The sequence below is a fragment of the Glycine soja genome, chromosome 16, assembly GCF_004193775.1.
Source record: "Glycine soja cultivar W05 chromosome 16, ASM419377v2, whole genome shotgun sequence".
NCBI lineage: Eukaryota > Viridiplantae > Streptophyta > Magnoliopsida > Fabales > Fabaceae > Glycine > Glycine soja.
In genome coordinates, this window is record NC_041017.1 from 29,137,740 (window position 1) to 29,165,658 (window position 27,919).

Here is a 27,919-nt window from a genome sequence, read left to right on the forward strand (position 1 = left end):
GTATTTGTTGACATTGTGCCATAATTTTTGAAATCATAGAAGTTGCGGGGTTGTTTTGATTGCGTGATCAGTGTTGCGATTTTCTTGTTTGCTGACCTGATTAATTTTTTATCAGTGGCTAAGGGAAAAACACAAGAAGGCTTTGCTTGAGGCTTTGGAAAAGGTCAAAGCTGGTAGGGGTTCTTCATTAAAGTCATTAGTTGTTATGAACTCATGCTTATCTGGTGGAGCCAAATCAGTTCGACTCTTCTTCTTGACTAAAATTTATTTTTTATTGTAATGTATGTCAATAATAATAATAATAATAAATAATAGTTATATTAATTATTTCTTGCACGTTTTATGTTGTTAATTTTGTTTTTGCAGAGTTGATGGTTCTTGGTTTCCTTTCACTGCTTCTGACTTTTAGGCAGAGTTACATTGTTAGAATACGCATTCCTGTCGGTGTGGCAGACAAATTTTTTCCAATATTGGGAATTTACTATGCCTGCAAATCCTTCAAGATTCCGGCTTACACATGAAACATCATTTGTGAGAGCTCATGCTTCTTTTTGGACAAGATATTCAATCTTCTTCTATATAGTAAGCCTCATTTTACTAATCTGCTATGTTTTCATTTTATATTTGCCTGAGGTTGCAGACTTGACTTAATCAACAAGTTATAGGTGCAAGTGCCCATGGATTTTTTGGAACCATCATAGACATGTAAATTTGTTAAAGAAAACAAACAGTGGGACTTTAGAGACATTGTTTTAGGTATAGCTCAGAAAAAATTGGGCAATAAAGTAGTAGAACTAGTAGAGTTTGTGACACCCTCTACCCCACACATATATGTACTAATAATAAAAGAAATAATTAAAAAAAATTAAACTTAATTCAAGTTTTTAAAATATAATTAAATACAAGCCTTTCAAGAGGGTAGCAGGCTCACATTCACCTTTCTAACATCATCATAAAACTTTTCTAAATAAATAATAAATTCACTTCGGCTCCAACAAGGCCGTCTATAAAACCCTATACCCCAATGTAACATCCTATCAGAGCGTTGTGTCCCGACATCCTTCAGCACATGGTTCCTTAAAGCAATTCACCTAGTCATCTGCTCCTCCGAACACAAATTTCAAGATCATCACAGGATCCAAACACAAACAACACACGGGGAGTGAGTTATCACATTCCTAACTAATAGAGAAACAAAACAACTAGATATACATATCATAAAAACCAAATAAAACTTAGTTACACGTAATTCATGTAATTCCACCACTTTGTCATTCAAAGTTCACTTTTCAATCATCAATCACATTACACAAGAATCACACACTCTGATCAAGACATAATAACACATCAATTTCATAATAAACAATTAGCAAACGCATGAGACAGTTATGCTAAGACTCAAACCTATATGCAATGTGGTACCATGTCAGTGAATGAATTAAATATATATTAGTGATGATGATTGATAGTGTTAGATGTATTTAGCATAAACATAGGTTATTTTAGAGGAACTAGCCTAGTTTGTGCTCTGGTAATCGATTACTACTCAGTGTAATCGATTACACAAGAACAGGTAGCCTGTAATCGATTACAACATCCTGTAATCGATTACCAGAAGGCTTATTACTCCTGTAATCGATTACCAATCATTGTAATCGATTACAACTCGTCCTCGTCTATAAATACCTACGAAACCAGTGTTGCTGCGTAGCCAAAGCTTCTCCTCGTGCCTCCTTCATCCCTAAATCTTCAAACCTTCATATCTTCCTCAAATCTTCACCAAAATACGTCCCGTAAAGCCCAATCTTCCTCTTTTTCACTCCTCTTTCACTTCCACCGATTGAAATTCACTAAAACTTCATCAAATGGCAGAACCATTGAAGGAGAGAAAGGGATCATCCTCCACCGCCACTGCTGCTGCCCATCGCCGCCACGAACCATCCGAAGCACCCATAGCACCTATTCATCCCTCTTTGTCATCTCCAAGATCATCCACGTTGTTTTCATCCGATGATCAGCGTCTACGGTACCTTTCTCAATTTTCTTCTAGGATCATCTTAGACCCTAAGTACCTAGACGTAGATTTCTTTAATGATGAAACGTTTGATTGCTATCAAGCGTTTCAAAATTCTGGCCTGGTTGATTTCATGTCCTTAAAATTGCCACATTATCCTGAACATGTAAAGGTCTTCTACTGCTATTTAAAAATTCAGGATGACATTATTTCTTCTGAGATGCATGGTATTCCTATGATCATTGATCAGTCATTGTTCTTTTCTTTAACTCATTTACCCAGTCAAGGTGCACCTTTTGAGGACACCATTGTTGATGACTGGAAATTTGATTATTCTAGTCATGATGCTCGCCGTATGGTCTGCAATGACCAGACAGAAATGATCGGTAGATTGCTGGCCGGGTCATTAACATTTGATAATCGCATCATGCACTATATAATTGTTAGAATTTTGCTTCCCCGGTCTTCAAATTTGGCCCAAGCCTCTGAGGAGGATTTGATTCTGATGTGGGCTTTCCTTACCGGTCGTCAGATCGACTGGGCTCACTTGGTTCGGTACCGAATGCTTAAGGCATTACGGGCCAATGCACCTCTCCCTTACCCTCAATTGATAACTTTGTTTCTGCATCATTTTCAAATTCCGCTTGATGATGAACCATTTGTTCAAGTCAAGCGTTCCTTTGCAATTGGTGCTGGTGCAATGACTTCCTTTGGATGCCGTAAGGATCGGAATGGTCAATGGCTGAAGAAAGACGCACTCCCTCCTCAAGATGAGCGTACTCCTTCACCTCCTCCACAACGAGATGATTCAGCACTCATGACTAAAGTTCTTTCCGAATTACGGGGTCTTCGTTCTTATGTTGGTGAACGTTTCGACTCACTGGATACACGTTTTGCCGGAATGGATATTCGTCTCACACAGCTTGAAGAGGATGTGTGTTACATTCGTTAGAGTTTCGATCTTCCACCACCACCTCCACCTTCTTAGAATTTAGTTTCTAATTCTATGTCTCTTATAAGCCGTGTATTTTGGCTATGCTACTTAGATTATTATTTTCAGTACTTTATTTATCTTGTAGTATTTGGATTTCAGACTTTTATGCTTTGATACTATGTGTTTTTGAATTTTGAACTGTTTGGATTCTGGTTTGGTTATGTCTTATTTATGATTTTGGTTGGTTATGACTTATACTTTGTAATTGATCTGTTTTCACTTCATTATTATATCTGTTTTGATTCCCAAGTACTTTGGCTTTTTGATGTTGCCAAAGGGGGAGAAAAATGGGGTGTAGAAAGGCTTAATAGGGTGTAGAAAGGCTTAGAAAAAGCTTAGAAATCAAGTGATCATCAATTCCAAAACATAGGGGGAGTGAGCGCCAATCTTATACATATACATTGTTTGCTTGTATCTTGATTTCAGGACTTATATTGTCATCATAAAAAAGGGGGAGATTGAATAAGCAAATGACTTTGGTGTTTTGATGATGATCATGATGATTTGATGCAAATGATGCAAATGGGCTTTTTCAAGTTTAAATTCAAGACAATGATTCAAGAATACAAGCCACAACATTAAGATGATCACTAGTATTTTAGGAAGGGAATTCCTAATTGATATAACAAAAGGTTTGGCCAAGTAATGCATGTTAAAAATTGTTTTTCAAGAGATTTACTCTCTGATAATCGATTACCAAAGGATGTAATCGATTACCAGTGGCCAAAAATGATTTACAACAACTACTAAATATTTGAATTCAAATTTTAGATTGTGTAATCGATTACACCATATTGGTAATCGATTACCAACACTTAATAAGCGTTCTAATTCAAATTATAAAAGCTGTAATCAATTACACAAATCCTGTAATCGATTACCATAAAAGGTTTTCAGAAAATAACTTCCAAGAGTCACATCTATTCAAATGGTTTATGAATGGCCATCAAAGGGCTATTTATATGTGACTTGGAAACACGAATTGTGATAGAGTTTACATTGCCCAAAAAGTTTTATCCTCTCAAAAGATTAAGAGAGTTTTTCTGAATTGAAATGTCTTATCCTCTCAAAGATTCCTTGGTCAAACACTTGCATATTCAATAAGGAATTGTGATTGATCTTCATTTTACAATCTATCTCTTTCAAGAGAGATTTCTTCTCCTCTTCTTCTTACTTCTGAAAAGGCATTAAGAGACCGAGGGTCTCTTGTTGTAAAAGAATTCTGAACACAAAGAAAGGATTGTCCTTGTGTGTTCAGAACTTGTAAAAGGATTTTATAAGAGAGTGGAAAATCTCAAGTAGGTTGCTTGAGGACTGGACGTAGGCACGGGAAGTGGCCGAACTAATATAAATCAGTTTGCATTTCTCTCTTCCCTTAAACCTCTTTTATTTATTGTCATTTATCTTTTGCTTTAAAGAATTTTATTCTGAATTGTCTTTTGAGTAATTCATGTTAAGGGTGTAATGTTAATCTAAAAAGAGAGAGCGAAATTTTAATTGGGGAATAGTTCTTGTTATCTTAATTCAACCCCCCTTCCTAAAGATCTTGGAAGACTGGCTAGAAATTTTTCTTTCCAGAAAGGTTGTTGACTATCTTTTCTGGTATAGACCCTAGTCAAGAAAGTATCCTTGTACCATGTAAAATTTGCTAAGGTTTTACACTTAAGATTTGATAATAATTCTGTAGACCTATTTTTCTATAAAGATGGGTCTCCAATAAAATGTTGTGCTATTGTAAAGATTAAGGTGTTAACAACGTCAGGAATCTCTTTATCATCGTCATTAGTAATGACTTTACCATTGAGATTAGTCTTGAGTGCGCTGTAAATTTTTCACTTTTCTTCGTTAGTAAGATAATTATCCCACCAACCTTTTAGTTGTCCGAAAAATCCTGTCACTAAAATGTCTATAATGGTTTCTTCCGAACATTCATGGGAGGTTTGGTAAACTGTGGCTACCATTGTCATATGTTGGAGTGTATTCATGATATTGTATTATGTTTGAGCATCTATATTCGACTCATAGATGTTATTTGCAGAAAAACTCTTGAAATTATTTTCTCCTCTTTCTTCAAGTTGAAGGTCAGGGGCAGTTGGACGTTGATAGTATAATTTAGATGGCCTTCTTTGAATTTTCTGTTTCAGTTGTATTATTAGAATTTTGATCACTATCCTCATTAATAACATTGACTAATCTTGATGAACTTCTTGTTACTGTTTTTGATGTATTATCTGAGGTTTGGGGAGTTTCTGGGATGACCTTAAGTAAACTACTAATTTTGTGTAGTATTTCACTATTATTGTCTCCTACTCCTTCAATTAGTGATTTGTTTTTCCTAAGCTCTCTTATTTTTTTTTTAGCTTTGTCGCTAATTTTGAAAGGTTTGAATAATGGTTTTTCAATGGGAATACTTGTTGAAGCTTCTTCAATTGTTTTTTGTTTAGAAATTTTTGTCTTGAGAGTTTCTCCTAGGACTTGTAAGTACTTGTTTGTATAGTTAGCCTGTTCCATTAGGCTCCTAATATCCCTATAGGTTACTTCCTCATTGATGTCTTTCATTTTGAATGGAATTGCCATGACAGGTTTATTACTACTATCTTTGATATTGGGAAGTTGATACTGAGTTGCAGGGGGTAAATCTGCTTGGATTAACTCGTCGTCTTTCAATTGCCAGTTTGTTATGACATTTGTTGTTGGATCACCTATGATATCTTGTTTCCATGGGTAATCTATATCTTCTATAATGGTGTAAGCATGGAACCAATCAAAGAAAAGAATATTGATTTTTACTCTTTCGACAAATTCATAGAACTTGTCTTGGATCTGTTGTCTATTTGTTCCCTTAAAATTTTGGAAAAACCATCTCTATTGTGGTTCCTTATCAATGCTAAAGTTGTCAGATAACATCATAAAGTTCCATAGAAGAGTAAGTTGGGGATTAAATAGACTTTTGGTCATCCTCCTGTTCTTGATTGTAGGTTGCTCTAGGTATACTAGAAGTAGTATCTAGACCTTGGAGATTAACCGTAGGGAACTGGTTATGTGACTCAGATCTAGTTAATCCTACAGGGATTGAACGAGTTCTTACTGAAAAAGACCTTCTAGCCGATTCATATTCAGACCTAGAGGCTTCTATCCTTGATGAAAATGAATTTCTTCTATTGAAGGTTATTTCTACCTTTCTGGAGTTATCATGTTTAATTTTTTCAATAATTGGAGCAGGTCGGGGATCAGACGGTGTGACCTTCTCCATGACCCCTTTTTTCAGGGAGAGTTACTTCATCCCATTTTATTACTCTTGGTAAAGAAACATTGACTTTTGTTATATCAATGATAAATAAGGTTGTTTCTCCCTTTTGTGGTTGCAATAGGACTCTAGACGCACAAGTATTCATGACCTTGTACTAGATCCTATAAATCAAAGCTGTTGGGATTGATCCTTCTTTCATGTCAAGGCCATGAAAGTGCATATTTAAGAACAGAGAGTCAAGAATATTTCTGTCCATTAAACTCACTGTCTTATTTGGATAACAATTAAAATATACTGGACCTTGTCCTAAACTGGTTTCGACCGTTCCAATTAAGGAGTCTTCAAATTTATTATGCGTAATATCTCTTAGACACATTAAAATTGCTGCATCTATGCCCATGTCAATTAAGGGCTTGATGGCTACTTGTACACAACCAATGTATAGATATTGAAACTTACGGCTATGTTCATAAATTGAATTTTTTGAAAGTAAATGAAATTCTTCCCCTATATCCTGTCCTAGAGGAATATTATTCTCTACTGTTTTGATTATGTAATCAAAGTTGTGTTTATCTTTAATTGTTTCAGGAACGTATAGTTGATCTTGAGGGATTTCTTGAATGTTCCAGTCATTCATGTTTTGATTGATATCCTCAAATCGGACTTCCTCATTGAAGAGATTGTGTTTGGGGGCGACCTCGTGGGTATGATTTTCTTGTTCATTTAATAAGTTTGTATTTCTTGAAGAAGATAATGAGAAAGAATTGGATTGAAAAGAGATACGGGAAAAAGAGCGTAAAAGTCTAGACATGATTATAACATTCTCTAATATCTTTTCCTTCATCTGGTTCCATAGAAATATTTTCGTAAGTAAATATGTAGCAAAATTTCTTGGATCTGAAATTTTTTTTAAAGAAAAACTTTTTTTTTCTTTTTTTCACATGTACAGTTTGAACGGTATTTCTATAGCCACTAGCTTATTATGTCCTGATACTTTAGTTCAACAATACATCTTAGCCTTATTGCCCTTTATCCATCACAGGTCTTACTGCTACAATACTATTCAACTAAAATATTAGACTGCTGTACTTCTAGAAAGTATTGTTCAAACATATACTGTACAAATCAAAATAAAACATTACGCATACTGTACAAGGTTTCAGATCCATGAAATCTTTTTTGGGGAAAAATGTAAATTATATTAAACCCAAAATGATACAACAATAAACAGGGCATGCCCCGTAGCTAGAGAAAATCAAAAGCCTCCCTAATACAAGAAGACCTATATTAAGATGTTAAAAGAAATGCAACATGTGTGTTTGTCTATACATAAGAAACGTAATCTTGCTAATAACCTCTATTACAGAAAATTGATAATCTTCAAAAATTAGCTTGTTCCTAGACAACCAGATGTAGTAGACTGTAATTGCTATAGCCAGACAACGAAATTATCCTTGAACACCTGATGTGGATCTGCCCCTAATTAAATAGTTAGTAATGCACTGCAAAGAAGTGAAACGCCTGCGAAAAGGAGCTAAATCACGAATGTGAGCCCAAACTTTGAGAGATTTCCTCCAAGAAAAGAACAAATGAGCATTTGACTCGACCTCATTTGAACATAAAGGGCAGAGGGAACCCTTGTTAAAAAAAGCAACTTTGTCAAGAGTAAGCAGTCGATTCCTTTTAGCAAGTCATAGAATGAAAGACATCTTATGGGGGATTGTTGGGTTCCATATAACAGAACACCAACTAACAGTAGGCTTGACACCTCTAATGTATTCATAGACTTTGCCAACAAGCAATTGTTCATTGGTGCTCCAAGATTGAATCCTCTTTTTGGCCTCTTCCGTACTTAGCTCTTTGGAGATAATAAAGTCCCTTATTTGAATGATTTTCTTTATCAAAACTGAATATGATGAAGAAGTATTGTAATTCCACACATTGCTCCCTCTGAAATAGTAATGGCGAACCCACCGAACCCATAGAGAATATTTCTTATAATGAAAGTCCCACAGAATACGAGAAAGAAGCACAAGGTTCTAGTCCTTGAGATTAAAAAGGCCTAAACCCCCTTCTTTTTTCGGAGAACAAACTACTGACCAAGCAACCAAGGGCTTGTTTTTGCCAATATCAGTTTTGCCCCACAGAAAATTACGGCACGAAGCGTTGATCCGATCCAGAATAGATTGAGGCAAAGGAAAAATCCCCATCCAAAAATTCACAATTCCTTGAACAACTGCTCTGATCAACTCTAGCTTACCTGCATAAGATAAAAACTTCCTACTCCATCCCAGAATCAGGCCAGTAATCTTGGAAAGCAAGGGAGCATAGTGGCATACATTTAATCTAGATGATAAAAGGGGAACACCCAAGCTAAATTCAGTAAGCTGCTGAATATGAGAAAGCTCATGAGGCCTAATACCGACTGAGTATATGGCAGATTTATCAAAGCTGATGGAAAGCCCTAAAACCCTACAGAAGTGCTGAAGCTTGGCAAACATAGTTGATCCAGAAGGGATATCTCCTCTAGATAGATGCATAATATCATCTGCAAAAACCAAATGAGATTGAATACTTGCACAGTTGGGATGAAATTTAAAATTGACATCATCCTTGAGGCTACTCATATCTCTGAAAAAGTACTCCAAACAAAGCACAAACAGATAAGGGGAGAGAGGATCCCCTTGTCTAAGACCCTGCTGCCCTTTGAAGTGGCCATAAATGGATCCATTGACTGCCACACTAAAGAAAGTGGAAGAAACATTCCATGATCCAAGTACAGAACTGGGCTGGGAAGCCAATGGACTTAAGCATCCTATCCAATAATTCCTAGGAAATGGAATCATAAGCTTTATGCAAGTCAATTTTCAGGAGGCATCTCAGAGAGGATCTTTTCTGTGCATATTTACGCAAAATCTCTTGAACTAAGAAGATGTTGTCCATCATCTTTCTGTTCTTAATGAAGGCAGTTTGAGTTTCCCCAATAATAGTCTCAAGCACTGGGGCTATGCGGTTGGCCAAAATTTTAGACATAATCTTGTATAACAAATTATAGCAAGATATAGGTCTAAAATGGTTAACCTGAGAGGCCTGATCATGCTTATGAATAAGCGCAAAAATAACATGGTTGATCAGCTTTAAAATTTTTCCAGTTGTAAAGAATTCATTAACCGCCTCAAAGATAGATATCATCACCAATGATATTCCAAGCCTTCTTGAAGAATAAAGCATTGAAACCATCTGACCCTGGAGCTTTATTGTTATCCATCACAAAAATAACGTTCCAAACCTCTTGCTTAGAAGTAGGACAAAGTAAGGCAGCAAAGCAATCGGTGGGAACCTTAGGACCCCTGTTGCAAATCGAAATGGAAGGAGTTTGGGTCAGCTCATGAGTACTAAACAAATTCCTAAAGTGATTCACAAAAGCAAGGGCAATTTCATCTTGGGAGGAAGTGTTATGCACATCCTCTAGCCTTATGACAGCAATAAACCGGCTGTGTCTATTGCGCTTGATTAAAGCATGAAAAAATTTGGAGCATTTATCAGCCTGTAGGAGATATCTGTTTTTGATGAGCTGAGCGAACTTCATAGACTCCGCTTTTCTAAGCATAATGGTCTGCCCTCTAATGCAGTTTGCCAGAGCAAGAAGGGAATGGTCCTGAGGATTTTGCTTTAGAGAATTAAGCACACTGTTATATTCAGCCTAAGCTAGCTCCACTCGGTTGGAGATGTTTTGCTTCCAGCCTTGAATATTTTGCTTCCAGCCATCTGCAATAATTCTTGAGAAATTTGGATGATCCACAATAGCATTGTTGAATTTAAATGGAGAATTACCTCTAGGCACTACCAACTCAGTGGTGACAACTAGAGGAGTATGGTCTGAAATAGAAATAAACTCCATAACTTCACAAGCAGAATTTCCAAAGGAATTGAACCAGGACTGATTACATAAAGCTCTGTCCAGTTTGCTCCACATCCTGCCATTAGTCCATGTGTACAAGGGGCCATGAGAGTTGATGCTCCCCAGCCCCAGGTCAGAACAACAATCAACAAAATCTTGCAACTCATAAGCATTGGGCTCAGCTCCATTGAAACGATCGGTGGGAGACAAAATGGAGTTGAAGTCACCAATGAGGAGCCAGAGGCAATTCATATTAGCATTGATACTATTTAGATTTATCCAAAGAGATCTTGCCACAATGGAGTGAAGACCGTAGATGAATGAAACCTGAAAGCGCTTAGCAGTGGTTTTACAATCAATAGCACAGTGAATCAATTGGGCATTTGACTCTAAAACAGAAAAATGGATCTTATCCTGCTTCCAGAGGATAAGAATTCTGCTAGCATTATGAGAATCGAAGTTATGGGTGAAGTGCCAGTCACCAAACTTTCTTCTCATGATTTCCTCAACTGAAACCTTATTCAACTTAGTTTCCAACACAGCCATGACATTAACTTCCTTGCAGCGAAGGAAGCTCTGCATCGCATGATGCTTCAGAGGCAAATTAAAGCCTCTAATGTTCCAAGAGGCAATGATCATGGATTCGAACGGGAGGAAGCCTCCCTGACCCTAGTTATAGCTTTATGATTTCTTCCTCTTTGGACATTAGCGTGCATATCCTCAGTACGGGTTGTCTTTATGAGTTGCACTTTTTTACCTTTTTTCTGGTGTTTTGTTTTCACCTGAACAAACCCCTCTTCTATAGGATCACCAAACTCAGTGTTCCCTGTTTCTTTGAGGTCAGAAGAATTATGAAGGACAGGAACATGATTTGCAATCAAGACATGTTTTCTATGAGGAGGGACAGACAAATTAGCCTGAACAGTCTTTGGATTATCGGAGGGGCCTCCTGTATTTGTATGTGGGAGCATTGTTCTTCCCCATTTCACGTTGGTACTGGGCTATTAAAAAAAACATTGGTACATTTATTCACTAATGCACACTGTAAAATCTAAAATCTAAAACTGTTGCAAATGAGCTATGACTAGTGATAACTAAATAAATAATTGAATTAGAAGCATCAAAGAAACTTTGAGTCAAATTGGAATTCCTTTGATTTAGATTTTGAATTAAATTTGAAAGACTTGGGTGTTGAAGGAATTCAAGTTACAAATTTAATATGTATTTTATTTGTAAATGATATTTTAAAAGTAACTTTATAAGAATTAGAGTCTTATGAAGATAAAATTATTTTTAAAATGTAAGTATAGGTAAAATTTAAAAATTTAGTGGGGGCCTCAAAATATTATTGTGAGCTAAGAGAACAAGTTAGGGAAAAATAAATCTATGCACGAAAGTTAATTTCACGTATGGAAGATAAAGGTAAACATATTAATTAAGTTTCACATGATAGATAATATATATGAGAAACACACACAAAACTGTTCATGTGTGGAGGCATACGTCTGAAATGATTATTTTTATGAGTTATTAATTTGTCTCACCCAATTATATTTGAGAATGATTGAAATTTGAGGTTATGTGTTCACTTATAACATATATAATATGATTTACAAGTGAATATTATTTTAGGTGAGAATCTGAGAACAACTAGCATATTAAGATTAAAAACAATAAACTATTAAAATTAAAATATTCAAAATTGATTTTTAGTCATTAAAATTTATATTTTAAAATTGTCACAAAATATCAATTTATTATTTGAGAAACTAAAAAGTTAAAAATCAAACCTAATTATAAACTACTAAAATGACTTCTCAAACATATAAATATTTGATAACTTTTTAAGAAAAATCAAATAAGTACTTGTATAAACACTTCTCTAGGAAGCATGGTACAACAATTTTCAATTAATTTAAATAAAGATATAGATAAACTCACAAAAACAATAATACGACCACATTTTTTTCAAATGCAGCTTCTCATATCTCTGGGTAGCTAGTTATTCATTCTCTGCTTTCAAAGTAGTATCTCATAAGGGTGGGTGACTGTACGACAACAAATGACGGCAAAAAGAATCATCAACACCATGTTCATCCACCCAGCTTCTTTCAATGTATACGGTGTTGATAGAATGTCAACTCAAGCCATCACATTAGTCGTTGCCAAAGTAAAGCATTATCATCTCATAAATTAACTAGGTAGTAATAAAAATTGAGGAAGTGTGGTTAGACATTTTTAGATAGAATATTACTTCCATAACAAAGATAAAAAAAAAATCATATGCAACTTAATAAGTAAATAACATATCAGTGAAAACTGTTTGAGCGAAACTGCAATCACAAGGCAATTCAGCAGATTGCACCGAACCTTCTGTTGATTGGGTAATCCTGGATGCCATGATGCAAGTTGTAGTTACTACACTCTTCTTTCTCTAATTATCTATCGTGTTGCCAAGAAGCAAGGTTACGCAGTCCTCTACCTATACGTACCTCTAACAAATGGTGAAGCCTAACAGAAAAGCAAAGCCTATATATGTATACAGGAGATGAGAGAAAAGAACAGAAGAATCCATTTTTAATTTCTTGGAAAAAAAATACTTGCTTTTGGGATACTTCTGCTAGAGATAATGATACATATCATCAATTTCTTGGGAGTGGCTGTATTCGAGATGATGTAACCAGCAAGCTTTCGATCGTCGCTCTTACAAGCATCATTCAAATGATCATACATATGCACTAGAGCAACAACTACTCATGCATAACTTCCACTCTGACTCAAGTCTCGTAAAACGTCTAAGAAAATAACATAAACATGTGTTGCACTCTTGTTAGCAAAAAGAGTGCAACCTAATAGATGTAAGAGATAGGCACGAGCTGCAACAGTCCAATGTTTGACCTCACATCTGTTCTGGTAAATATCTCGTAGCCACGATAAGCATATGTATGCCCCATCACACTGTGTTGTCTTAGCTCTAGTTTCTTCTTTGGAGACTTCAAGTAACTCCACCAACATCAAGACGACTTCGTTGACATGCATTGGCACGAAGTTAATATGTTTTTAATAAGTTAATTTGGACTATTTTTAAATATATTTTTAATATGTTCATTTTACAAGTGTTTGACTTATCCATACTATAATGACATCTTACCACGTGCATTGTATATTTGTCTGATTGTTGTACAACCATTGGCATTGTACTCTTTCAACGTTAGTAAAATGTTTCTTGGTGATATTAACAATAATTGTCTTTTCATCCTTAGTCAATCGTCCAACGTATGGATGTTCAACTAATGACTTGGTCAATTCATGATTATGACTCCCACACAACAACTTCACCATCCAACCCTTGCCCTCTAAGCACTAATTTCCTATGAAGCTTGAAAGGACACTCACATTTCCTACTCCTAGCATCTCTTCTAACAGAATCTTTATTCCTAGACCTATCCTGAACACTCCTTTCACAACCAATTAACACAAATGAAGTTCTTCCTTTATTATCAGTGTTTGTGTCAGATCTCATAATGACCGTCACAAATCTGTTTTCATGAGCAACTGATCGAGTCCACTATAAAACATCATCTCGAATATCAAGCACTTACAATGCAACCCAAACAATTTTAATCTTCTAAGGGACACTGATTTTATAAAATTAATAATTAATAACAATAATAAACATTATTACCTGAAAAGTATTGAACGCATCCGAACAATCAACATGTTGTTCATTCATATTAACCTATTCAAACATTATACTGTCATACATCGGCAAATTGACCCAAAGGGATTAGTTTTACAAACTAATTCTCCATATGGGTCCCTTTCCAAACTACTTACGGAGGGGGTCACTTTTTACAACAAATTGACACAAAGGGGTTAGTTTTATAAACTAATTCTTGATATGGATCCATTTCCAAACAATTTACGAAGTGGGTCTCTTTTTACACATACATGCACGTATATCGCCAGCATGCATGACGATATAGGGCTTGGGACGACACGTGACTGGGTTTCCGTGTGAATGAGTCATCATTAATTGGTTCAACAAACCTTAATTGGGCTGATTTATGCGAAGAATTGTTAGAAGTCAGATCACAAGAAGGTGAACTTCAAGGTAATATGATTAAATTAAGTTGATTGACTCACCATTTTTTCACAATTAAATAATCATGACGGTAATCTACAACAAGTAGAAAGGTTTACTACAACAAGTAGAAAGGTTTACCCGTGTATGGATCCTAAGATTCATTGGAAGTGTCTTATTTGTTAACGGCAGTAACAAAGTTTTCCTAAGGTATCTGCAATTTTTACGTGACTTGAGAGAGTGCAACACATATGCATGGGGACCTGCCGTACTTGCTTATTCATATAGAGAAATGTGTAGCACCATCGATTATAAAACTAAATCAATCAAATGTATGTGCATCTTATTACAGATGTGGGCATGAGAACGATGTAAAGTTTGGCTCCAAAGAGGACTCCTCCCCTTATAGAATGTTTTGGAACTTATTCCTGCATGGGGTTGTTTTTAACGTAAACTGCATGCAAATTGCCAGCCCCATTAGCGACTTTGGCATGGCGACACTGGCAATTTCAGCATGCATGGGACTTGCTTGCCAATTTGACTGGCGAGTTGCGCTAGGGGAGCCAGGCTAGGTTGCAGGTTACGCTGGGAACAGAAGAAGAACTGTAGCTTGCACGTACCCGCCAGTTTCACTGGCGATTTGGTTGCAGGGAAAATCGCTAGCTTGAGTAGTGATTTGAGCTCCATAAATCCCCCTCCCCGTAAACGAAAACGCACTTAAACGTAAGAAAGAGCTGTTGGTGTTGGAGTGAAGCTTTGCAAGAAGGAGAACGTGTTCTTCCACTCTAGTTTTCAAAGTTGGTAAGTTTGTTTCATTTTTTATTTTATTTGTTTAATTGTCTGTATTCTGATAATTAAATTAGTTATTTTAGATATTATAAAATTTGTAAAGTTTTAGGTATAATAAATTAGTAGTGTATTAGTTTTCTATCTTACCTTAGTTTTAGTTTTAAATGATAAATTAAGTTTACTTTGATAATTTAAGTTTTGTACGATAGGTTTAATTTTAGTTATTGTTTTAAATAATATTAGTTTTAGTTTTAGTTTGAAACGATATTAGTTTTAATTTAAAATGATATTAGTTTTGTACGTTAGACTTACTTTTAGTCAAATATATTTAAATTTTTTATGGTAGGTTAGTTATATGATACATTGTATTAATTTTGTATATATATTATATTAATTTTTGTCCATAAATATATATATTATGTTTACTTAGTTGTAGTTTTAAATGATAAATTAGGTTTAGTTTGATAATTTAAGTTATTTACGGTAGGTTTAGGTTTAGTTTTAAATGATATTAATTTTGTACGTTAGGTTTAGTTAAAAATATTTGAATTTTCTATACTAGGTTAGTTATATGATACCTTATATTAATTTTGTATATATATGTTATTAATTATTTGTCACAAATATATATTATGTTATTTATTTAAATTTGTATTTGCATGTAATTGAATATATTTAAATAATGTTTTATATATTTAAATAATTTTTTATATTTAAATTTTGTGATTGGCAGATGTCTAAAACAGTTTTACTTCATAAGTAGTGTAAGTTATTATTTAAAATTATTTAAATTTTATATGACACCTTAGTTTGTAGTAATTTTGTTTTAATTTTTGGCCAGAAATATATATATTATGTTATTTAATTAAATTTATGTTTGCGTGTAATTTAATTTATTTATAAAATATATTTAAATTTTGTTATTTAAATATATATTTTTTGTTATTTATTCAAATTTTAATTATGTGGTATATATATTTAATTAATTTTTTGTAAATGTAGTTAATTTTTTTTTCTTTACAAGTAATGTATAAATTATTTTGTGAATTTATTGTATTATATTTTATTTTGTAGTATCAATGGCATCTTCGTCGTCATGTTCATCAAATATTAAAATTAAGTTTGGTTCGATCGATTGTGACGTATTATGAATGCAAGTTAAGCATGTTTCAGAACATGTTTGGAATGGGGAAGAAAATCGAAAATTACACATAAGACGAGCTGTCCTTAGGAGAAGAAGAAATATCAGAGGAAATATTCCTCTACTTCGACAATGTAGTTTTTATTAGATAATGAAGATGGGCTACCTAAAAATAAATGCATCATTAATGACTGTCTTGATTGAAAGATGGAGACCCGAAACACATACGTTTCACATGAGATGAGATGCGAAGAGTATACAATTACTCTTCAAGATGTCTCTGTATTATTAGGTCTGCGTGTTGATGGGACACCATTAATTGGTCAAACTAATCTTGATTGGGCTGAATTATGTGAAGAATTGTTGGGAGTCAGACCACAGGAAGGTGAACTTCAAGGCAGTGTGGTTAAATTAAGTTGGATGGCTCACCATTTTTCACAAATAAATAACCATGACGGTAACGTAGAACAACTACAAAGGTTTGCCCGTGCATGAATCCTTAGATTTCATAGGAGGTGTCCTATTTGCTGACAAAAGCAGCAGCAAAGTTTCCCTAAGGTACCTGCAACTTTTACGTGACTTTGAACAGTGCAACACGTATGCATGGGGACCTGTCGTGCTTGCTTTTTCACATAGAGAGATGTGCAGCGCCACCGATTACAAAATTAAATCAATCAGAGGTATGTGCATCTTAATCCAAATGTGGGCATGGGAACAATGCACGACTTTGGCTCCAAAGAGAACTACTCCCGTAATAGAAAATAAACCACTCGGACACAAGTTAGTTGTTTAAAAAATAAAATTTCTTTTAAAAATAATTAATAATGTAACGTGTCGCCACTGATGATTTCATATTTTTTGTAGGTGGCTGCGACGTGAAAATCAACATATTGGCAATGATGATCTGATAGTTTTTCGTCACAAATTGAATATCATGAAACGACATGAGGTAAGATCGTAATGTATTCGTTAAATAATAAATAAAATGTCATGTTTAAGTGAAAATTAACAACTATGTTATTGTATACAGTTTCCGTGGGAGCCTTACACAACAACTATTATGTCAATGTTGCCTCCAATTTGTTTGGTTGGTAGTGTAGCGTGGTGCGTGGTGGTGTCACTCATTTGTTTCCATGTTGTTGAGTGGCACCAACCCGATAGAATGCTGCGACAATTTGGAATGCAACAACCTATTCTCGAATGTCCTTCGCAACCACTGAATATCCATGGCCTAACGCTAAAAGGCAAGCAAGATGAAAATTGGTTTCAGCTGTTGGCCCCAATGATCAGTCAATGGACCAATCGAGCTGAGTTTAGGGTCGACGTTTATCCTCGACAGGATGACCTATTGAGTTTTAACTCCGACTACATGGTCTGATATAGGCGAAAAACGAAGATGTTTGTCGACCCAAAGAATGCAAACACAACTACATTGGTATTTATATCTTTTTAAATATTTAACTTCAATTTATTTTTTAAAGCATGTGCATTAATTTCCTGACCCTAATAACTGCAGGCTGAAGTTGCGGAGACATTACAGTATATGGTGTCACCACAAGGTATATAGTGTCACCACAAGAGAGGAACACATGAACAGTTGATGATCTCGTGCCTTATGTAGAGAAGATAATGATTTTATCTGAAGAGCAAGAGAGAATCACTAAGCTTGTGGCACATGGTCTAGCATCTCCACCAGAAGAGTTTCACATGCTTCAGTCAAGTGTTGAAACTCGGGGTGTTGACAGACGAATGGAGGTTGTTGAAGCGCAAGAATTTTCCCAACAAATTGAGGAACGTGGCCATGAAATGTATTACACGCCACCAACATTTTCTTAGTATCCTTCACAGATGTATCAGTATCCATTCGAAGGTCATCACACTAATATGTCTGCAAGCGAACATTCATTCGGTGGTGTTACGAAAACACATCCTCATTTTTTCATGACCGACTATGATCCCTTCACAACAACATGATGCCCCAATGGCAACACCTAACTTCCCATTAGCTCCACAATGGAATGTATCCGGAACAATACCTGATATGGGTGACTTATTAGGTGTTGATTTGCGTTAGGAGTTTTTCGCTGAGGTTGAGCAAGTAGAAGCGGGGAGACATCGCAGCAGAATAAATTCTGATCGTCAAGCGCGAAGATGGGATCGACCATGTGACATATCCTCACGTCATCACGGATATCATAATGAATGATTTTCATGTCTCTGTTTAAATTTGTTGTATGTATATTTAAATTTGAACAAATTAAGTGTCAAATTCAAATGACAAACATATAACAACTAATTTAAATATAAACATGAAAATCATTCATTATGATGTCTGTGATGACGTGAGAATGTGTCACATGGTCGACCTCATCTTCGCGCTTGACGATCAGGATTTCTTCTTTCGCGATGTCTCCCCGCTTCTACTTGCTCAATCTCAGCAGAAAACTCCTCACGTAAATCAACACCTAATAAGTCACTCATATAAGGTATTGTTACGGGTACATTCCATTGCGGAGCTAATGAGACGTTAGGTGTTGCCATTAGGACATCATGTTGCTGTGAAGGGGTCATAGTCGGCCATAAAAAATGAGGATGTTTTCGCAACATCACCGAACGAATGTTCGCTTGCATACATATTAGTGTGATGACCTTCGAACCGATATTGATACATCTGTGAAGGATACAAAGAAAATGTTGCTGGCTTATAATACATTCCATGATCACGCTCCTCAATTTGTTGGGAAAATTCTTGCGGTTCAACAGCCTCCCTTCGCCTGTCAAAACCCCGAATTTTAACACTTAACTGAAGCATGTGAAACTCTTGTGGTAAGAATCGACGCATGCTGGTTCATGTGCCATAAGCTCAGTGATTCTCTCTTGCTTTTCGTTTAAAATCATTATCTTCTTCACATAAGACACGAGATCATCAACTGTTCATGTGTTCCTCCTTTATAATAGTGACACCATATACTATAATGTCTCTGCAACTTCAGTCTATAATTATTAGGGTCAGGAAATTAATGTTCATGCTTTAAAAAATAAATTGAAGTTAAATAGTCAAAAAGAAATAAATACTAATGTAGCTATGTTTGTATTCTTTGGGTCGACAAACATCTTCGTTTTTCGCCTATATCAGACTATGTAGTCTAAGTTAAAACTTAATAGGTCCTCTTGTCGAGGATAAACATTGACCCTAAACTCAGCTCAATTGTTTCATTGACTGATCATTGAGGCCAACAGCAGGAACCAATTTTCATCTTGTTTGCCTTTCAACATTAAGCCAATAGATATTCAGTGGTTGCGAAAGACACTGGGGAATAGGTTGTTGCATTCCAAATTGTCGCAACACTCTATCGGGTTGATGTCACTCAACAACATGGAAACAAATGAGTGACACCACCACGCACCATTATACACTACCAACCAAACAAATTGGAGGCAACGCTGACATAACAGTGGTTGTGTAAGGCTCCCACAAAAATTGCATACAATAATACAATTGTTAATTTTCACTTAAACATGACATTTTATTTATTAAATACATTACGATCTTCTTACCTCATATCGTTTCATGATATCCAATTTGCGACGAAAAACTATCAGATCATCATTGCTAATATGTTGATTTCCACGTCGCAACCACTTATAAAAAAATATGAAATCACCCGTGGCGACGCGTTATATTATTAATTATTTTCAAATGAAATTTTATTTTTTAAACAACTAACCTGTGTCCAAGTGGTTTATTTTCTATTACGGGAGGAATCCTCTTCGGAGCCAAAGTCGTGCATCGTTCTCATGTCCACATTTGGATTAAGATGCACATACCTCCGATTGATTTAAGTTTGTAATCGGTGACGGTGTACATCTCTCTATATAAAAAAGCAAGCACGACATGTCCCCATACATACGTGCTGCACTGTTCAAAGTCACGTAAAAATTGTATGTACCTTAAGAAAACTTTGTTGCTGCTTTTGTCAACAAATAGAACACCTCCTATGAATCTAAGAATTCATGCACGGGTAAACTTTTATAGTTGTTCTACGTTACCGTCATGATTAATTATTTGTGAAAAATGATGAGTCAGTCAACTTAATTTAACCACATTGCCTTGAAGTTCACCTTCCTGTGGTCTGACTCTCAACAATTCTTCACATAATTCAGCCCAATCAAGATTAGTTTGACCAATTAATGGTGCCCCATCAACACATAGACCTAATAATACAGAGACATCTTAAAGAGTAATCATACACTCTCCGCATCTCATGTAAAGCGTATGTGTTTTGGGCCTCCATCTTTCAATCAAAGCAGTAATTAATCACGCATTTATTTTTAGGTAGTTCATCTTTATTATCCAATAAAAACCACATTGCCGAAGTAGATGAATAATTTCCTGTGATATTTGTTCTCCCCCTTGATACGTGAAGACAACTCGTCTGATGTGTAATTTTCGATCTTCTTTCTCATTCCAACCATGATCTGAAACATGCTTAGTTTGCATTCATAATACGTCACCAACGATTGAGTCAGACTTAATTTTAATATTTGATGAACATAGATGTCATTGATACTGTAAAATAAAATATAATAAAATAAATTTACAAAATAATTTATACACTACTTGTAAAGAAAAAAAATTAACTACATTTACAAAAAAAATTAATTAAATATATATACCATACAATTAAAATTTGAATAAATAACAAAAAATATATATTTAAATAACAAAATATATTATACAAATAACAAAATTTAAATATATTTTATAAACAAATTAAATTACACGCAAACATAAATTTAATTAAATAACATAATATATATATTTCTACCCAAAAATTAAAACTATATATAAAATTACTACAGACTAAGATATCATATAAAATTTAAATAACACATATTATTTAAATATTTTTAAATAATAACTTACACTACCTATAAACTAAAACTATTTTAGATATCCACCAATTACAAAATTTAAATATATAACATAATTTAAATATAAAAAATTATTTAAATATATAAAACATTATTTATATATATTCAATAAATAAATTCAATTTCATGCAAATACAAATTTAAATAAATAACATAATATATATATATATATATATATATATATATATATATATATATATTTGCGGCAAATAATTAATAACATATATATACAAAATTAATATAAGATATAATATAACTAACCAACATAGAAAATTCAAATATTTTTAACTTAAATTATTAAACTAAACCTAATTTATCATTTAAAATAAAAACTTAGTAAACATAAATTTAAATAAATAATATAATATATATTTATGAACAAAAATTAATACAATATATATATATATACAAAATTAATACAATATATCATATAACTAACCTACCATAAAAAATTTAAATATATTTAACTAAAAGTAAACCTAACTTACAAAACTAATATCATTTAAAATTAAAACTAAAACTAATATCGTTTCAAACTAAAACTAATATCATTTAAAACTATAATTAAAAATAAATCTACCGTACAAAACTTAAATTATCAAAGTAAACCTAATTTACCATTTAAAACTAAAACTAAGATAAGATAAAAAAAACCAATACACTACTAATTTACTATATCTAAAACTGTACAAATTTTATAATATCTAAAATAACTAATTTAATTATTAGAATACAAACAATTAAACAAATAAAATAAAAAATGAAACAAACTTACCAACTTTAAAAATTAGAAGTGGAAGAACACGATCTCCTCCTTGCAAAGCTTCACTCCAACATCAGTTTTTTCTTTCTTGCATTTAAGTGGGTTTTCGTTTACGGGGAAGGGGGATTTATGGAGCTCAAATCGCTACTCAAGCTAGCGATTTCCACTGCAACCAAATCGCCAATCAAATTGACGAATACCTGCAAGCTGCAGTTCTTCTATTCTCGACGCAACCTACAACGCCTGCAACCTAGCCTGGTTCCACATTTGTATTAAGATGCACATACATCCGATCAATTTTAGTTTTATAATTGCTGACCCTGCATATCTCTCTATAAATAAGCAAGCAAGGCAGGTCTCCATACATACATGGTGTACTCTCTCGAGTCCCGTAGTTGCAGATACCTTAGAAAACTTTGCTACTACCTCTTTCAACAAATAAAACACCTCTAATGAATGAATCTTAGGATTCATGCACGGGTAAACCTTTCGACTTGTTGTAGATTACGGTCTAATTAAGGTATGTTGGAGCAATTAATGATGACGACTTGTTGTAGATTACCGTCTAATTAAGGTTTGTTGGAGCAATTAATGGTGACCCACACGGAGACCTAATAAACAGAGACATCTTAGAGAATAATAATGCACTCTCTACATCTCATGTAAAATGTTTTCGATCTTCATCTTTCTATAAAGACACTAATTAATGGCACATTTATTTTTAAATATCCTATCTTCACAATCTATCTAGTAAAAACTCGATTGTCGAAATAGAGGAATAACTTTCTCTGGTGTTCTTAAGAATTAAGAAGAGCTCGTCTAATGTGTAATTTTCTATCTTCTTCTCCATCTCAAATATGTTTTGAAACATGTTTATCTTGTATTCATAAAATATCACCATTAATTAGACCAGACTTAATTTTTATATTTGATGAACATGATAAGAAAGATGTCATTAATACTACAAAATAAAATATAATACAATAAATTAACAAAAACATTTATACATTATTTATATATAAAATAAAAAATTAAGTAAATTTATAAAAATTTAATTAAATATATATATATACAAAATAAATTATGTAACAAAAATTATTATGTAAAGAATATGTTAAACAAATAATATATATATATATATATATGAATAACAAAATTTAAATATATTCTACAAATAAATTAAAATACATGCAAATATAACTTTAAATAAATACCAAAATATATACATTCGAATAACAAAATATATTCTACCAATAAAAAAATTTAAATATATTCTATAAATAATTTAAAATATATACAAACACAAATTTAAATAAATAACAAAATATATATATATATATATATATATATATATATATATTTGAATATCAAAATATATTATTCAAATAACAAAATTAAATTAAATAAAATATTTTATACACATCAATTAAAATACATGAAAAGATAAATTTAAATAAATAACACAATATATATTTGAATAACATAAATTAATATGCAAAAATAAAATTAAATAATATATATATATATATTAAATTAATACAAACTAACATATCATATATTTGAATAATAACTTACAATACCTAAAACAAATATAACATACAAATTTTATAATACCTAAAATAAATAATTTAATTTTATAATACCTAAAATAAATAATTTAATTATCAACAAAAGAAACAACTGATTAAATGGAATACAAAAAATAAGTTACCAAGTTTGAGTCAACCAAATATGGACTAAATAACACAACATCACACACAAAAACTTTTTGTCACCACATGCGTAACAACAAGAATGAAGAGATGAATGTGTTCATTCGTTCGTTCAGGATAGCGTTTTTATAAGGGGAACCAAATACCAAACTTACCTTATTTTGCCACTCCTAATGGCAATAACCTTTGGGTCAAAAGTTGTTGCTCCCTAACCTGCATGCCTGCATCTAGCCTACTCTCCCCATACCCTACGCCACTATTTTTGCCAACAGCCTGGCAGAACCCAACCATGTGTCGTCCCAAACCCTATATCGCCATGCATGCTGACAATATACGTGCATGCATGTGTAAAAAGAGATCCCTCCATAAATTGTTTGGAAAGGAACCCATATCAAAAATTAATTTGTAAAACTAAACCCTTTGTGTCAATTTGCCTCATACATCCATTAATCTTCGTTCATCTTAACAACAAATCAAAAAATTTCACATGACAAACATACAACTTTTAACTGCATACAAAATTCTACATAATCTTTTAGTGTTCACAATTTTATAAACACTACAATTTATAATCATATGTATGAACAAACAAAAATCCTATATTTACATACCAATTATTTCAAATACATATGTAAACAAATAATTTTTATAAAAAAATGTACACAAAAAGATATTAATAATTAAAAAAATAAAATTTTAAGAAATTTTTAAAAAATCAAAATCTATAATCAATACAAATCAACATGATCCGTTAGTTTATTATCAACTTACGAATCAACTTCATCCATATAATTCAAGTTGATCTATATGTTAAAATTTGCCTTACGAATCACTTAACACACTCACCCAGTAACAACGTACCTGGTGTATTGACGACGACAATAACCCAACAATCATCGACCCATAACACTTTCACCTACACCAAAGCAACAAACTGCTCTCAACAATGAAAAACCAACACGAAGGGGAGAAAAGAAAGCAAAAACCATACACGCGTAAACGAAAAAAGCAGAGAAAGCAACTTAAAAAGGAAGAAGACACAGAAGCATTTTTGGAATTAATTAAAATTGTTGGATGCACAAACAATAATGCTGGTGCACCTAACATCACCCAATATTTTTTAGTCCAAACTAGATGCACATTTTAGTTTGATTCAATCATGGCTTAATGCGGGTTAAGCCTGCAAAAAATCCATTAAAAGCCCACAAAACCAAACTTAGACTTGAACTTCATTTGGTAGTCTCAAACTAAACTCGAACTTTTTTGGCCCAACTCATTATGGCCTGCAACCCACACCAGCTCAGCTCACATTGGGCTGATAACCCATTTTGTCACCTACATGGCATCTCAAATGGAACAACTCACGTGAGGTGAGGTATAATTTTAAAAATTTATAATATTTTACATATTTCTATTAAAATGTATAATTCTTCTTACATCAAACAACTAAATAATTTTTCTTTTAGAAAATAAATTTATCAAAGCTTCTTAACTGACTCCACCATGTATCCTACCTTTTTATATTTTACTATTTATCTTAATTTCAACCATATAAGTTAAAGTTGGAACCAAATTCCCATATGAAAGCATAAAAAAGAAAGAGCATGATGCCAACATTGAAATTCCCAAATGGAAGTTGTGAAATTGCAATGTGAAACGGTATATAAAAATATTGGGCAGAAACTCCGTTAAAGATACTCGGTTAAATCTTTCATATAAAATAGGGATGTCTAGTGAATTGAATATATTTTTGCATCATATTTAGATATTCAAGAGGAAGAGAATAGTAAGAGTTTCCAAATCCAAAAAACTATGATAATCCTCAAGAATGAACAAATTCTTCATAGAATCTTTGAAGACACCCATTGAACTAAACAGAGTTTGGGCATAATCTAATAAGTCAATCTACGTATTCAATAATTTTGTAGATAAGAGAATTGTAGGAGTTCCCGAACCCCAAGAACTACACAAGCTCCCGGGAACTAAAACTCCCAAATATTTATATAAGCATTAACATGTTATTCCATTTACCCATAAGTATTGAGCAAGAGAAGTAATGCTAAAATAAAATGCCAATGACATCTCAAATAAGCATTAGCAATGTTATAATATTTCAAACATTTCTATAATAATTTATAATTCTTGTTACATTAAACGATTCAATAATTTTTCTTTTAGAAAAGAAATTTATCAAACCTTCTTAATTGACTCCCCAGTGTATCGTACTCTTCCATATTATTATTTACTTTAATTTCAATTTAATATATTTATGCTAATTGTTAAATACAAAAATTACTTTAATTTTTTTTTAAAAAAAAGAGCAATGTTTGAAGTTTGAATCAAATTCCCATCATATGAAAGCATAACAAAGAAAGAACATGATGCCAAATTTAAAAAAAAAAAAATCAGTTTCTATATAAATATCCGAATTAATCTTCGGGATTATATAAATCGTACATTTTATCCCTGATATTTAAAAAAAAAATCAGTTTCTACATTTGCAATTCGGCATGTAACACTTCGTTCCTTTTTGATAAAAATAAAAGGACAATTCACGAAATCGAGAAATATGGAAAGCTTTTCAAGATTCAGAAGATATAATATAATAATATAAATACATTAATAATGCTAACCCATGCGATGATGAAGACTATGAAGAAGCTTTGGGGCTGGGATCGTCTTGTTTGTATAGCTTATTGTATCTTCGAGTTCGTCGTAGTAAACGTCCCGGACGCATCCGCTGCCGCAGCAATCGCCGGGCTCCGGTTTCTCCGGCGGCGGCGGAGTCTCCTTCACCGGATTCGGGGTTTTATCGTCGGGTTTGGGTTGGATCGGGTGCGGGGCGGGTGCATGCGCGGTTCGTGCACCCTCGGCCATTCGATTGGGATGGAGAAAGAAGAAGAGTAGGGCTCGTTGAAGAGGGGTTTTGGTGAGGGTGATGTTGAAAGCGAGAAGCTTTTGGGTGAAAATGAAATCGGAAGAAGGAGATGTTCTCAAGATCTACGCCGCCGCCGCCACCACCACATTCTCTCTCTTTCTTTGGGTTGGGAAACGGATCAATTGAATTTGAAGTCCAAGACAAGAGGTGTATGGTGTGCCGTTTTATACAACCCTACCGCGTTTCGCTCGCTGTTGGTATGTTGTTGTGTTGTGCTGACTTGGTTTTTTTGTTTTAATAAATAAAATCGGGAATTATTATATATTGTAAAAATAGAAAAGTAAGATAAGAGGCTAATTAAATATAAAAAGTCTTGCAAACCAATAACCTAACATAGTAACAAAAAGGAAAATTTGTTAATCTAATATATTATCTCCATTTCGGATTATATTTTTTTGAGAAAAAATTATTTTAAAATATATGTTGTTTTACAAAATAATAGTGCATTAAATATTTTTTTTCAATATTACTCTTAATCAATATTTCATCCGTTTTCTTTCATAAGCAAAAAAAATGATTTTAAATTTATTAAGAAAATTAGTTAATTTTATTAAATGTACTATTTTCAATTAAAAAACAAACATTTTTTCTAAGTATTTCTTCATTTAAACTTGATATTAAATATAAATCCCCTATTAAATGAAGGGTTTCATTAAATAAAACAAAAATAGTCAAAATTTGCTTATAAAAGAGAATAAAAAACTTGTGTTTTTTTTTACTATGAAAGAGAAGTGAGGGAGTACTTACTAGGAATAGTATATTGAAAGAGTAAATGAGTCATTAAATTAGATAGATAAAATGTATATTATGATGTTATTAAATATTTTCTTTTAAAATTTAACAAATTAATTGTAATCCTTAATATTTGTGTCAAAAACTTAAATGTCATATAATTTGAAACAAAGGAAGTAATAGCCTTCACATATTTCTTGTTGCTTCTTTGATTATGTCGGTGTGTGTATATGTTGTTATTTGTTATTAGAATTTCAAACTTGTGAGGCGTGAGATTATGTTTAATATTATTCCTAATGTTATATTTATTATGAGAATATTCTATATCCTATTAATCAATAATTGATTGGTATGTAATCAATACTGATTCTAATTTCTACATTATAAATAAAGATGAGATGTGGTCATCTAAGACACTCAATGCTACTATAAATCACTATTATATGATGTCAGAATACAGATTATTCTTCATAGAGAAATAATGAAAATCATCCCCATTAGAGACTTATTATCCTCGGATGATCTTTCTAGTCGTTGCACTTATTCCAAGAATCATTTATCCTTTCCCAACAACTTTTTTGGTCACCAATAGTCGCTATCACTTTTTCAATGAACTACTGTCTTTGTGGACCTTTCTATTTGTCTCCCGTCTTTTGATGAATGTTT

At 33.1% G+C, this 27,919-nt stretch overlaps 1 long non-coding RNA gene across 3 annotated transcripts; it reads right to left on the minus strand.

Annotated features, from left to right (window-relative positions):
- Positions 1 to 1,059: 1,059 nt before the first annotated feature.
- LOC114390310 lies at positions 1,060 to 26,676 on the minus strand. 3 transcript variants are annotated; one of them, XR_003661873.1, is made up of 4 exons: positions 26,217 to 26,676; positions 24,445 to 24,499; positions 23,739 to 23,906; positions 1,060 to 1,099 (listed from the first exon to the last, which is right to left on the minus strand). It is a non-coding gene; the product is annotated as an uncharacterized LOC114390310 (long non-coding RNA). The 3 variants fall into 3 exon arrangements; XR_003661872.1 differs by lacking the exon at positions 1,060 to 1,099 and having other exon boundaries at positions 23,595 to 23,906; positions 26,217 to 26,671; XR_003661871.1 differs by lacking the exons at positions 1,060 to 1,099; positions 23,739 to 23,906 and having other exon boundaries at positions 24,245 to 24,499; positions 26,217 to 26,669.
- Between the last annotated feature and the right edge of the window lie 1,243 nt (positions 26,677 to 27,919).